A 6,194-nucleotide genomic window follows, 5' to 3' on the forward strand; every position below is an offset into this window, starting at 1 on the left:
ATCCAAAAGATGACTAAGAATGGAGGGAACCAATGGGATGGCTGCTTGGGCTCAGACTTTCTCCCACCTCCTTTTTTTCTTTAGACACATGAGCTGCCATTACTAACAGCAAGAATACCTTTTTAAAAAATATATATTTTATTGATTTTTTTTACAGAGAAGAAGGGAGTGGGATAAAGAGTTAGAAACATCCATGAGAGAGAAACATTGATCAGCTGCCTCCTGCACACCCCCCACTGGGGATGTGCCCACAACCAAGGTACATGCCCTTGCCTGGAATCGAACCTGGGACCAGGCCAACGATCTATCCACTGATGCCAAACCAGTTAGGGCCCCACCTCCTTTAAATGTGCCTTTGTACTTACTGCTGAGGTAGTGTGTTTCCCAGACCCAGACTGTGTGCAGCCGGGCTCTGGGATGCAAATTAGGTTTTGCCACTCAGGTGCACTTGCACAAGATTTGGAAGGCTGGAGAAAGGGGGGGGGCATCTTTTTACTGTGTAGAGCTCTTTCTCTGCTGGATGTCAAGGTCAAGGGGGAGTGGGGCTTCAGCAGCAATGCTCCCGTGTCCAGCCTTTGCTTCTTGTGGCAGCGATGGCATCCCAGGTCCCAGCTTGCTGATCCCTGGCTCATGACTCTGGTGGTGTCTTTTTTTATTTTTCTTTCTCAGCACGGTTAGCCACATTTATTGAATGGGAAAATCTGGGTCATCCTAAATACCTGGTTTCTTCCATTGTCTTCTCAGTATTGAGGCTGTTATGGTGTCGTCTTCTTTTTAAAAAATATTTTTTTCTTTTATTGTCTGTAGTTTTACATATATCTCCTTTTTCCCCAATTGACACTCCCCCCCCCCAGCCATTCCCACTCTGGGCAAGCCACCACTGCCCCAGTGTCTGGTCCATTGGTTACGCTAATACGCATGCATACAAGTCCTTTGGTTGCTCTCTACCCCCGCTCCCCTATCATTTCTCTCTAGATCGATCTATTCTTGTTCATCAAACTATGTTGATCATTATATCCCAAATATGAGTGAGATCGTGTGATATTTATCTTTCTCTGTCTGGCTTATTTCGCTTAGCATAATGCTCTCCAGTTCCATCCATGTTGTTGCAAATGGTAAGAGTTCCTTCTTTTTTACAGCAGCATAGTATTCCATTGTGTAGATGTACCACAATTTTTAATCCACTCATCTGCTGATGGGCACTTAGGCTGTTTCCAAATCTTAGCTATTGTAAATTGTGCTTCTATGAACATAGGGGTGCACATATCTTTTCTGATTGGTATTTCTGGTTTCTTGGGATATAGTCCTAGGAGTGGGATGACTGGGTCAAATAGGAGTTCCATTTTTAACTTTTTGAGGAAACGCCATACTGTTTTCCACAGTGGCTGCACCAGTCTGCATTCCCATGAACCAGCAGTGCATGAGGGTTCCTTTTTCTCCGCATCCTCGCCAGCACTTGTCATTTATTGATTTGTTAATGATAGCCATTCTGACAGGTGTGAGATGGTACCTCATTGTTGTTTTGATTTGCATCTCTCGGATGATTAGTGACTTTGAGCATGTTTTCATATGTCTCTGGGCCTTCCTTATGTCCTCTTTCAAAAAGTGTCTATTTAGGTCCTTTGACCATTTTTTGATTGGATCGTTTATCTTCCTTTTGTTAAGTTGTATGAGTTCCCTGTAAATTTTGGAGATTAAACCCTTATCAGAGATAACATTGGCAAATATGTTCTCCCATGCAGTGGGCTTTCTTGCTGTTTTGTTGATGGTTAAAAAATATTTTTATTGAGAGGAAGAGAGAGGGAGAGAAACTATCAATGATGAGATGGAATCATTGATTGGCTGCCTCCTGCACACCCCACACTGGAGATCGAGCCCACAACCTGGGCATGTCCCCTGACCTGGAATCAAACCGTGGCCTTCTGGTTCATAGGTTGATGCACAACCATTGAGCCACACCAGCTGGGCTGGTGGTGTCTTCTTGAACTCAATAGTTACACTGCTGACTGCTTGTTCCCCTACCTTGCTGATGATGGCAGAGGTAGCAGCTAGTTGTCTTGGAGATCCCGCCCAGAACACACCCCTCTGGCCCCTCTGATGGTTGTATGGCTCCAATTCCTTGTACAAAATCCCTTTATGTGTAAGATAGCTGGAGCAATTTCTGCTTCCTGCCCCGAAACTTCACTGATAGAATGAGGAGAGGAAAGCCCTAGCTGGTTTGGCTCAGTGGATAGAGCATCGGCCTCCGGACTGAAGGGTCCCAGGTTTGATTTCGGTCAAGGGCACATGCCTGGGTTGCAGGCTCGATCCCCAGTGGGAGGCGTGCAGGAGGCAGCCGATCAATGATTCTCTCTCATCATTGGTGTTTCCATCTCTCTCTCCCTCTCCCTTCCTCTCTGAAATCAATAAAAATATGTTTTTTTAAAAAAGAAAGAGGAGAGGAAAGAAAGTGGGGGTGAAGGCAGAGAAATTTGGAAAGGAAGAGAAAAAGAAAGCACTTAGTAAGCGGGCAAGAGTCGTAAATCTAAACATACAGCAACCACTACCAATGAGATCAACAAAACCCTACAGGTAGAAGACAGACAGGCAGACAAAGTCACCATGTGACCCAGCAGTCTGCTCCTTGGTGGTTACCTCACTGAAATGAAAGCTGCTCACCCAAAGTCCTCTGCAGTGAATGTTTTGAGCAGCTCTATCCATCATCGCCCAAAGCTGCAAACAACCCAGATGTTCTTCAGCAAAACAACCCAGATGTTCTACGGCAAAACAAACACTGGCACACTACTCGGTAATAAAATGGAAAAACTGCTCACACACACACACACACACACACACACACACGCACACACTACTGACAATCCCCAAAACTACACTAAGCAAAAGAAGCCAGATGAAAGAGTACATACTGTACAATTGTGTTTGTAATAAATTCTAGCAAAAACAGAAGGTAGCCCAGTGCGAGTCAGGGGCCAGGGGCTGGGGCTGGAGGGAATTTGTAGAAGTGATGGAAATGTTCTATATCTTTTAAAAATATATATATTTTTACTTATTTCAGAGAGGAAGGGTGATGGAGAGAGGGATAGAAACAGTAATGATGAGACAGAATCCTTGATCAGTTGCCTCCTGCACGCCCCACACTGGGGATCAAGCCTGCAACCCAGGCATGTGCCTTGACCAGGAATCATACCGGGACCTCCTGGTTCATAGGTTGACGCTCAAACCACTGAGCTACGCCGGCCGGGCTATATCTTGATTTTGATGGTGGTTACACGACATTTATCAAAATTCATTGAACTGTACACTTCAAAAGGGTGAATGTTACTATATGTAAATTATACTTCAATAAAGGTGGTTTAAAAAAAGATAAGGACTTAAAAAAAAAAGTCCATTTTTTTTGGTGCCCCTAAAAAAAAAAAGGTAAGGACTTGTAGACGGTATCAAACTAAACCAAAGCTAAACTATATGCTGTTTCAAGAGATACACCTAAGACACAGACATAGATGGAAAGGGGACGAGTAGAGAAAGATATGCCAGGCTCATAAGCCCACCCTGGTAGCCCGCTGGGATGTTCTTCCTGCTCTAACGGCTTCTGTGACTCACACCCCTCATCACATGGCTGTCTGGGGGGAGTCTGGCCAGACTCTAGGGGACTGCCCTCAATCAGCTGACTGTGCCCAAGATAGGCGGGTCACAGGGAGCTGTGAGGAGCACTCGCCATTGAAGGGGGTGTGAATGGGCAAGACCCAGCCCTCTGTCTGTCTAGGACTCCCCCAACCTTCACAGGGAACACGTGGCTGTGGAGCAACGGCTCACCTCTTGTTCAAAGCCAGTCCCTCCTGCTTCTCTTGGGACTTGCTCTGCCCCAATTCCTCTTTTGTTCCTCCTGCTCTTGCTCCCATCGACCCCTCCATCTGGGCAAACAGCAGTGGGAAAATGGGCTTTGCGGTCACCCAGAAGCAAGTTCAAACCCCAACTCTGCCATTTACCTTCTGGGCGATCTTGGGTAAGTCACTTGGCCTGTCTGAACCTCCGTTTCCTCATCTGTGAAATGGGGGCAATCGTGGTGCTTAATTCATAGGGACGGGCTGAAGTCAGTGAGCAGAGGCGCAGGGAATGCCGGGCACAGGACCACCTGGCTGAGTGACTGTGTGACCTGGGGCTCCTCATTTGGAGGGTGAGGACAATAACAGAATCTTCATCACAGGTTCATGTTCAGATACAATGAGCAAGTGAAGAGAAAGACTTCCTGGCTGTGCTCCCAGGACACACTCCTTGGCCTCTTTGGGCTTCAGGTTCCTCATCTGTCATATGGACTAATGGTGGACCTCCCTGGGTCGGTGTGCAAAAGAAACGTGCTAATACACGAAATGTGCTTGGAACAGTGGCAGGCTCCCTAAATGTGACTTAGTGTTAATGGCGATGGGGACTAGTATACTAGCTTCTATAAAGGATTTGCGGAAGTTGGTGCTGGGGGAAGAGGCCTTGGAAACTAGAGGGGGTGAGTGGAAGCAGGAGTGGCTGGAGAGAAGGGTGGCCAGGCCTATCAGTGGTCAGATCAGAGCAGGCAGGAAGCGGAGCGCAGAACAGTGCATCATGGAAAATACCCCCATCTCGGTTGCTCAGGCCTGCCCTTCCCAGCCAGCTCCAGGCCTACTGGCCTTGTGCCCCAGTTCAGCCTCCTCGTGGTCTCCTGGCACCAAGAGCCTGGCCACTGGCAGCCCTGGGGGTAGGCCTGAGCTGAAAGACCCTCCACCTTCATCAGGAATCTAGTCTTTTTAAAAATATATATTTTTATTGATCTCAGAAAGAAAGGGAGAGGGCTAGATAGAAACATCCATGATGAGAGAGAATCATTAATCCATGGATCGGCTGCCTCCTGCACACCCCACACTGGGGCTGGAGCCTGCAACCTGGGCATGTGCCCTGACCGGGAATGGAACTGTGACCTCCAGGTTCATAGGTCGACGCTCAAGCACCGAGCCACGCTGGCTGGGCTCAGGCGTCTAGTCTTGTGCTTGCTCTTTCTGAAGACAGCCAGAAACATGGCATCCAGACCCTCCCTGACGGAAGGTGGGGCCATTCCTAGCCTCCCCTTCCCGGAACCGGCAAGGAGATGGTTGGATGGGGTGGGGACCACAGGCCAGGGCCGCTCCCAGCTAGGCCTCCTGCACGGCTTGGAGGGTCTCAGGAGGCTGTGCTGAAGGCCCCGGGAATGCTTCACTGGGCAACAGGCATGCCCATAAAAATACCGTGGCCACCAGGGCTGCAATCTGCCATCTGGGCCCTAGGCCTTCCTTGCCCTGCGGCCGGCTAGGCTCACTCCGGAATTCCTGCGCCCTCAGCGTGACCGCCACGAGCCTAGGGGGGGCGCTGGGGAGGAGCTCCTTCCCCAGGCGTCCGGGGCAGGGCTGCTGAGAGTGGGGCCACCGGGAAAGGTCGGGATGGGGCTAATCCCCGCGACAAAGAAATAAGACATGGAGCTTGGGAAAGCTGGCAGAGAGTCAGAGGAATATCTGGGAACTGGGAGTGGCAGTTAGAGGGGCGCCTTCTCAGCCACCTCCTGGCCCCCAGGCTCTGGACTGCCCAGGAGCTCGTGCCCATCTGCGCGCTCCATCTGCGCGCTCCTGGCTGCCGGAGATCGAGGCCCGCGCACCCCTCCTGGGCTGGGCGCCTAGGATTAGGGGGGACCCGTGGGGAGAGCCCAGAGATTCGGGAATCCTGCCTTGGGTGGGGAGGCGTCCAAACACCTCAAGACGGGGACACGGCTGGGACGGTGTTGCCTGTGAGTGCCCATAGGTCGCCAGCACCCTGGAGGGCATAGAGGGCTGGGGGAGGGGAGATGGGTGTCTGTTTCCTACTCGACTCCTCTCTCCAAGGCCCAGCCCCGAACCCTGGGAACACTCCCGCCCCGCGATTCCTGTCCCGAGCCTCCACTGCGGTGCGGGGTCCGAGGCACTCCGGGACTGCGGGCAACGGTCCCACTGAGCTCCCCGAACGGGCCAGCAGGGGTTCCCAGGCGCGCGAGGCTCCGCAGCCAGGCTCCTCCGGGACGAGGGGCGAGGGCGCTGGGGGCGGAGCGGGCAGCGGGGGAGGTGATCTCACTCCCCCCCTCCCTCCCCCCTGCGCTCCCCTCCCCTTCCTCCCGCGAGCACGCCCGCCCCGCCCCGCCCCCGACTGCCGCCTCCGACGCAGCA

Source organism: Myotis lucifugus, unplaced genomic scaffold (genome assembly GCF_000147115.1).
Source record: "Myotis lucifugus unplaced genomic scaffold, Myoluc2.0 scaffold_40, whole genome shotgun sequence".
Classification (NCBI taxonomy): Eukaryota; Metazoa; Chordata; class Mammalia; order Chiroptera; family Vespertilionidae; genus Myotis; species Myotis lucifugus.